Below are 8,921 nucleotides of genomic sequence, written 5' to 3' on the forward strand. Positions count from 1 at the left end.
CTTGCCTCTCAGTTTCACCTGCACCTCACTCGTGTGTCGCGGTGGCATTTGGCATCTGTGAGAGGCCCCTGTAGAAGGATTTTGGCATCTGAGGGAGGCTGCGAGAGGCCCCTGTAGAAGGATGCCTCGCTGCAGCTATGCCAGAGCCCGTTTTTTCTGGAAATTGCACCCCGGTGTGAGGTGCTGGAGGGCTCTGGCTGAGGGCCAGCACCCCTAAAGCCCCAGATCTGGCCAGTGCAGAGAGCTCAGCTCTTTGCTGGGATGATTCAGAGCAGAGAGAGATGACTCTTCTCGGTTGCCCTAAAGGAAACCTTTCGTCTCTGTTTCTGTATTACCTGTAGGGGACCTTTCCCCGCTAACACCAGTCTGTGAATGAGCTCATGTGAATCCCCATCCAGGTCACACCGCTCTTTTGGACCTGCAAAGCCCCCGTGGCCTTGTACAGGATGCCGAGGAGCTGGGCATGGGCAGATATTTTCCATCTATGCACCGAGGAGGCTTCGCACCTTCCGCTGGAGCATCTGGCGTTGGTTACTGCCCGAGGCAGAGCCTGGCTGCAGGGGCTCTAGGTCTGATGTGGCAATTCCTGCGGTCCTTTGATCGTAAAAAAAAATAATAAAGGGTTAGCCACCACTTGCTGGTGCAACAGGGATGAGAAATTGTGCTGGCTTCAGTACTTCTGCAGCCTTCTGAGAAACAAAGAGCCACTTTCTTTGTGTTTGGTGATCCCGGAGATTAGAGCTGATCCCTATAAATCCCGCAGCGTGCACGGCATTCTCCAGGACGTGTGTCCGGGCCGCCCTGCGCCCGGCCGGCTCCGTGCAGGGCTCCCCGGGGGGCTGAGCCTGGGGGTAGCAGAGCAGAGAGCGAGCAGAGGGGATTGGAAATCCTCCTGGGGACAGGGAGCCCCTGCAAAGCCCGGCTGGAAGGGCATCAGGGACCACCCGGTGCAACCCAGCCAAGCGGGCGCTTTTGGTGATCATCACCTGTTCCTCAGAAACTCAGTTTTCTGCTCAAAAAATACGATGCAGAGTGAATTTAGGTGCTCTGGGAGCCTGGCAGCTCCTTGCAAGGGCCTGACCTGGGGGTAGGGGGAGGCCAGCCACAGCAGCTGCCCCTCTGCCAGGCAGGAGCTGCAAGGGAACCTGGGTGCCTTCCAAGGCAAATTCTTGAGCAAAGTGAGGGCGCAGCTTCCCCATGGCAAGGCAAGCCTGCTCAGGTGGGAAGTTCCTTCTCTGGGATCCACCTGGGGAAGAGAAGGGGAATTTGGGAACCACCAGGCTGCGGGGGACCCACTCAGGGATGGGCAGAGCGGGTCCAGCCCTGCGGCAGGTAGCGGCACTTTCCCTGGCACGTCGGGAGCTCCGTGCCCTTGGGCTTCCCGGCTGGATGTTTGCACGTAAACACGCACATGGCATTGCAAAAAGGGAGGAGAGTGCAGGATTTCCCCTTGCCCGCATGCCCAAGCTGCTCTGCTTCCCGGTGTGCTCTGATCCAGGATCAAAGAGGAGAAGCTGCCCTGCTCTTCCCTTCCTCCTCCTGGTTCGGCACGGTGCCAGGACGGGGCCGCGTGTCCTGGGCACCGTGCGACGTCCCCGCAGCGAGGGCGGGCAGAGCTGAGCAGCCTCCTCACATTTTACCAAGGGGGGGAAAAGCAAACGCAGGTGAGGGTTGAGAGGGAACAGCAGGATTTCATTCCACACCTCCCTGCCACCCTGCTCCTCAGCCTTCAGCTCAGCCCTGAGCTTTGTGCTCAGCCCCAAGCCCTGGGCTCCAGACGGGGAAGCTGAAATGTGCCAGCACGAGCTCGTGAGCGGCTCTGGACACCTCCCAGCTCAGCACGGCGCAGCGAGGGCTGCGGGCTGACCCCACGGGTGCGCTGGCATCTGGCATCCACATGTCCCCATGTGCTGGGGCTGCTCTCTACCCTTGGCACCGGCCGGTATTTCGGGCCGGGACGTGGCACCCGCACGCTGCCCCAGCGGCTTCGGTGCAGCGGAAGCGGCTGCTGGCAGCCTCGAGCCACTGCTGGCAGCGCTGCGGGCAACCACGTTTCCTTCCCCTCCAGCTCCCAGGAAGGGAAGCTGCAGCTCCTTTGCCCTCCGGCAGCGATGCGCCTTGGGGTGCCGCAGGGACACCGCCGGTCGGCGGCCCCCGGCAGGGCTGAAGGCAGGGGTTGTGCTCGGAGAGGCGAAACGGGGGTGAGCCGGGGGGCTGGGTGGGGGGAGTGAGTGCCTCAGGTCACTTTTTGGAAAAACGCTGATATTTCTAGGGAACTGCCCTGCCTGCGTTTTCTGCCCAGCTGGCTCCTTCCTCCCCTGTGGCGATGAAAAGCTGTTTTTCAGCCCAAAGTGACTCGGTTCCCCAGCCCCTCTCTGTGAGCCTTGTGACACCGCCTGTAGCGGTGCTCAGTACTTTCCCACAATAGCTTGGACACCGCTGTAAGGAAGCCAAAAAAGCCTTCCGGCTCCAGGAGGGATTTAGCCCAGCAAACCCATTCTGCTGCCTGAGCTCAACCCCTCGCGCTGGACGTGTCACCTCCCTGCGAACAGGGCTGCAAATCCCAGCCGGGAGGTGGAAGAAAGTCAGGGCAATTAGGGACCAGTGCCCAGAGATGCCAGGGAGAGCGGCGTGGAGCCCGCCCTGCATCCCAATCCTGCCTCTTCCTTTTGCACGCAGCAATCCTGGCGCATCCCCAGCCTGGAAAACCTCCCCTGAACCTCTCCTGCTGCAGAAGCCCGGGGTTTTCTTGTCCCACCTGCTGCTGGTGGATTGCTGCCTGTGCAGCCGTGCGCTCCCAGCCCAACCTTTTCCAGGCTAAGCAATCGCTGGGCTCTTCCATCCCTTCTGGCAGGTTGCGTTTGCTCGAGCCGGCCGTGCTCACTCTCCCCATCTGGGTCAGGGCTTCGGTGACACGTTCAGGTCGTCCCCATGCCCTGCCAGCTCACTCTCAGCCCCTCTCCAAACCCTGCATCATTTTCTTTCCCCCATCCAGCTCAGACCCGTGGCATTGTGCCGTCCCCCGTGCTACCAGCCCGGCTGGTCCCGCTGACCACTGGTGGCCCAGTGGCCACCTCCAGCTGGAAGCCACCAGCCCCGTACCCCTCTGGACACCTCCAGCAGCTCTCCTCCCCGCGAGCTCCTGCGCCGCGCTCGCGTCCAGGCAGCTGGAGGAAATCAGCGCTGGTTGGAGACAATCTGGGCAAAGGCAGGGGAAAAATCCTGGGAGCTGGCAAGTTCCTACGCAAGTTTCCATGAGAAATCCAGCGCGGCCATCGCCGGCCCGCGTCTGTGCTGGAACCCTCCCAGCCCTCTCCCGGGGTCAGCGGCGCTGCCAATGCCCACCCAGCTCTCTGCTGCCTCCCAGCCAAGCCTGATCCCGTGCCCGCTGCGCCGGCGGCTCCACGAGCCCCCTCTCCAAAAGGGACGTTTCCCAAACCCCCGGGGAGCCGACCGCCTTTTGTTGCTCCCGTGACACATTTATTGCTATCGGTATATTCTTTAATTTCCTTTGTTTCAGAATATCTGACGGAGCAATTAAGAAGGCCTGAAGGGAAGCGTGTGTGCTCGGTCATCAGCCCTGCGGTTGCTGTCTGTCTGGAAGCGGCGCTGGAGCTGGGCTCAGGGAACAGCTGCCAGGCTTCCAGCCTTGTTTTCCTTTCCTAAGAGGTTAGCTGAGAGCCCGATGTGAACAGACACCCGTCCACGCCCAGAAACACCGCCACACACACGGAGCCACACGCACACATGCATAAACACGCACATAAACACAGATGCAGGCCGACGTGCAGAGACATAAACACACCCGGACACAAAACCGTCCCGAGCGCATGGGGGGCACCGCCACGAGGATGCCGGAGCAGCACCCAGCCGGTGCAGACCCCGGAGGAGCTGCACAAGCTCCCCTTGCTCTGGGTGGGTCGTGCAGCAGCCAGAGAGTGCTGCAGGCAGCACGGAGCCTGGTGGCTTCTTCTGCCCCAGGGCGACGGGGCAGGTTCCTCGTGCTGTTCATCCAAGACCCTTCTTGGGGAAGAGCCCGGTCACAGTAGCTACAAAGAGGCACAGCTGGGGTTTGTTTCCGCCCAGGCTTGGCCCTGGTGTGAGCATGCGAGGATGTGAGCGAGGATGTGAGTGAGGATGCTCCCAGGGTTGCAGCTCCCATCAGTTCCAGGGCTGCGCTGCTCTTCCCCACCCCGCTGGCACTGGGAGCCAGGCCGGTGCCCTCCTCCTGCACATGCAGGGGTGGCCAAAAGCTTTAATATTTATTGTGGCAGGGTTAGTAAAGGAGGGGGCTCATTGCTTTGCCCCAAAGGGTGGTAAATCCTGGTCCTTCCCCACCCCAGCTACCCTGACCCCCAGGGAGCAGCGGTGTCATGGTGCTGGGCGCAGGGAGAGGCCGCCCACGGGCACCAAAAGCAGAGCAAGGTTTTGGCAGTGGCACCACGGGGTAATTGCTGCTCCCCCATGGAAAATCTCATCCTGGAGCCCCGCGGGCATCCTCTGTGGGGCTGGGACGGATGTCGCCCACCTGGGAAGTGCTGGGCCAGGAGGAAGGCAGCACGAGTGCAGACATCCCTCTCGGAGCTGCAGCATGAGTCAGGCGCACCGCTCCCAACAGCTCCGTGCCTCGCGGGGAGCCTGGGCGCAGAGGAGGAGACTCTCGGATGGATGGTAAAGGCTGGGCCCCGCCGCAGCTTCCCCACTGCCGGGGGGCTCGCTGGGGCTGCTGCCTTCGCAAGGCGTGTAGGAGCTTCCTACCTGTGAGGCCCCGGGCCATCAGTCGCTGCTGGTTGGCAGCCACAGGCTCCTGATTGCGCACACACCTCGTTTTCTTAGGAAATGAGGCTCAAAGAGGCAGCCACGGGGGAAAAGGGAGCGTGACCCGCATCTGGTAGCACCAGGCACGTATTTCGCTTTGTTGCAAGAAGTGAACGTGTCAGCTAAGCCCTGAAAAGTGTCCCTGGGGCAGGCAAAGCCCGTGGGGGGTGCTTGGCACCCATGCGGCGAGCTTAGCACGGTTGAGGGAGGTGCAGCTGAGCACCCTTTGGGGCCTTGGGATGGGGGGGGGCCCAGTGGTGGGGTCCTGATGTGGTCTGTGTGATGTGGTGGAGGTGCTGAGCTAGGTGCTATGGGTGCCATGGGTGCTATAGTGTCAGGCACCCCCAGTTTTGGCTCGAAGCATCTCCTTCTCTCCCCGCTGTGCCACGGGGCTGGAGGTGCTGCCGCCGCCCGGGGTCGGAGAGCTCAGGGAGAGCAAAGAGCAGGTGGAAACGCTCGAGCAAGGGCGCATTTGTTCCTAATCACGATGGTTCCCTTCTGCCACCTCCCCTGAACATAGAAAGAAGTCTCTGCTTTCCATTTTCTCTGTTTCTTCGGGCATCTCCGCCTCCCTCGCTAATTTTCGGACTTATTCTCTTTGGAGAATAACGGAAACAGTGGAATAGTGGGAAAAATGACCGCAGGGGCTTGCCTTCCCGCAGCTGCGCAGCCAGAGATGTCACAACCCCCTTGGCTCCCGGGGCTGGGACCACAGGTCACAGCGGTGGGACGGGCACGGGGGCTTCGGCATCGTGTGCCCGCTCGTGGTCCTTCCCCACCCTCCCCAGGTCCTGCAGGGGTCTCCAGGTGATGCCCGCTCCTATGGGGGCATGCTCAGGGCTTAGATCCCACCCGCTTGCCCTTGGCAAACTCTGCAGGTCCCCCAGGTACCGAGCCCTTTCCTTGGGTGAGACCTTCCCATTGAGCCCTGATTTTTCCCCTCCTGGGCTTGGGCTAAATCCAGAACGCCTCTATTAAGCAGTTACACCTTAACTAGCTTCAGCCCTGCAGCTTCTGCTGCAAGGGGGGGATAAATTCATGTCAGACGAGGTCACTGCTGGTGGGGGTGGAAGGAGACGGGGTGCTCCCTCCCCTTCCAACACCTCCTGCTTGGGCATCTTATCGGGGCCTGATCAGGCTCAGGTGCCAAGCTCCTTATCGAGGCTCACCCATCGGTGGCGAGAGACCCTGAGGCTGGGGAATTTTCCCCGCGTGCTGTTTGTGTGCAGAGATAACCCCAGCCATCAGATACCCGCTGTGGGCTGCATGCCCTGATACTGGCACTGCTGCTGCTGCCCGGCGAGGCAGCTCATCCTGTCCTCGACGGGGTGGGGGTGACGAAGGGTGGCTGGAGACGGGTCCCCGGCGCCCCCGGCCCCAGGGGGCCGTGAGGAGCGTCCTCTCCAGCAGCTTGATCCTGGTCCAAGCCCGCTTGCGGCAAGACTAAACACTTGCTTAGCAAAGCTGCCGACGAGGGTCTCGGGGGACCGTGGGGATGTGTCATCCAGGACGCAGCTCCTGGGCCAGCGTGAGCTCTGGCGGTGTCGCACAGTGAGCGGCTTCGCCGGGGGGTCCGGATCCGGCCCCCGCCCTCCCCGCTGCGCCGCCGGCTCGCGCCAAGTCCCCCGCAGGGCACGGAGGAGCCGGGCTCTGCGAAAGACGCGGCGTTCATCTCGCCTCCAGCCCATTGTCTTGTTTATTTGTTACGGTTGGTCTTCAATTAGGAGTTCGGGCCGCTCGTTCGGGGCAAGGGCTGTTTCTTCCCGTGTGAGCGTGCGGTTCCTGCGTCGCCGCGCTGTGATGTGGTCGGGGGCCCGCAGGAGCATCTGCTATTGCAGTAACAGTGCCCGGGGACGAATGCGTTTCAGATGGGCTCAGCTCTGTGCTTTCCGTGCTCGGGCCAGCGGCCAGCTGGGGACGGTGAGAAAGAGCCGCTGGCCAGCCCCATGGACGCGATGTTCCCCTCCGCAGGGACCAGCCTGGGGTCTGGGTCCTATAAAGAGGCCGGGCACAGCGGGGAGCTGCTGTGGGCAGTGCGAGCCTCCCAGTGCAGCGTTTCCCAAAAACACAGCCCTTGGGGGCACCTCGGGAGTGGAGAAGTGGCCGTGTGCTCCAGCGGGTCCATCCCCAGCGTGGGGCGGTGGGTGCAGGGGACTGCGGGCTGCTCCGCTGGGATACCCAAGTGGTACCCGGGCTTGGTGTCCATGGGGCCACCCGCCTGGGGATGCCAGCGGTGGCTCGCACCCCAAGGAAGCAGCGCGGGCACCGCGGCCGCTCGCAGGACCCTGGGACCGCACCTGCAGCAAGTCCGGTCTGGCTGATGGCCCGGGGCAGCGGCGTGGACCCGTCCGGCCGGGTTACACGGGGAGTGAGTTAGCACATGATGCACGCCGCGGGGCCAAGGGCTGAGGTCAGTCAGTCACACCCAGGCAGCGGCACTGACTTCACCGCGGGCAGGAGCGGCTCCTCACGTACCGCGCTCCCCCAGGGCAGCACTGCCTCGCGGCTCGGGGACTGCTCGCTGATGGTCAGACCGCTCCGTTATCGGGGCGAAGGCACCGCTCTCATGACAGCAAACTGGCTCTCCGGAGCTTCCCCCACCCCCCATGCCCCCCCCCTTCCTTGGCTTTTACCCCGGCCAAAATAGTTTCTCCAGTCCCATATCCAAAAGGGAACCGCTAATCAGGTCCCGATGGTCCCGCCGTGCCGGTTCGCCCCGGTGCTTGCAGGCCCTGCGTCCTGTCCCGCTCGTGGGGCTGGCCAGCTTCCCCCGAACGCCAGCTGGGTGGGATCGGAGGCTGGCTGATGTCAGCGCGAGCCCGTCCATCTCCCCGGGGTCTGGGATGGCCGCGGAGCGCGGGGCGAAGTGTCCTGGCCAGTGTGATGGCACGAGCTGGGGGCCGCCTTCGGCCCCGGCCCAAAAGCCCCGGGAGGAGGAGAGGGATGGGGATTTTTCCAGTTTTGGGTCTGTCACGAGCCCGTCTGCACTTCAGAAGTAGCCACGTTTCCAGGGAAGGAATGGTTAATCCCCGCCCGCCGCTAATGAGCCTTAACTGGGAATGACCCGACACCAGGGAGAAGTGAACCCATTGTCCTCGCCTGCTTTTGACTGTCTTCCAGGGAGACTCATGAAACGCAGAGCCCGGGCGTGAGTTCCCAATTTGTGTCAGGAGGCTCTGATTTATTGTATTTATTTATTTTTGCCATCTGGTTGAGGAGGGACGTTGAACGCAAGCGTGAGAAATCCAGATGTGCACAGCTCCTCGCCGCCGCGCTCGCTCGCCGAGACCTCGTCCCCGAGCGTGCGGCGCTTTCCAGCTCCCGGCCCCGCAGCCCTGGTCCCGAGCCCCGACCCTCGAGCATGTGGGGACGGGATGGTGACACCCCTGGGCACCTGCTGCACCCCCGGCGGGGCTGAGCTGTGAGTGTGGACGTGGCAAGCAGGGCGAGCATCCCACCGCAGCGGTGATGGAGCCTGGATGTCCAGCCTGGGGCTGCGGTGGCGAGACCTTGGCCTCACCCTGACCCGGGTGCCAGTAGCCCTGGGGACACCCAGGTGTCCCCAGACACACGGTGGCCCTTGCAGCTGCCACGGTGCCAGCATGAGCTGCAGGACTTGGCCCTGCTGCGTGGTGCCCATCCCAAAGGGATGGAGGTCTTGCTCTGTGCCCTGCCCCATCCTGATTTTTGGGGGGGTTTGGCTGCTGTTTGATGATGAATTTTCCCATGGTGTGGCTGGAAATGGGCTGGGGGCCATCCTGGGCACCCTCTGGGGTGGTGACAGCAGGGTTCCAGGGGACACCTGGGTCCACTGCCTGGTGGCAGGATGGGGGTGACGGGTGACAGCCACATTGTGCCCGTGGGGACCTCTGGGGATGCCGGTGACGTTTTGGGGCTCAACCCTGTGCCGGGGCTGCAGCCGGGCAGAGCAACCCAGTGGGGCAGAGCAAGAGGGCTTTTTTGGGGGCTTTTCAATTTTGATGATTATTTTTTTTGTTGGGGCTCCTCCGAGACACGAGAGATGATCACACAGGATCTTAGCTCATCCGCTCTCTGTCTCATGCCTGGGAGGTTTGGCGGGAGGCCCGAGGGCTCCGGAGGAG

Source organism: Netta rufina (assembly GCF_964035555.1).
Source record: "Netta rufina genome assembly, chromosome: 17".
Classification (NCBI taxonomy): domain Eukaryota; kingdom Metazoa; phylum Chordata; class Aves; order Anseriformes; family Anatidae; genus Netta; species Netta rufina.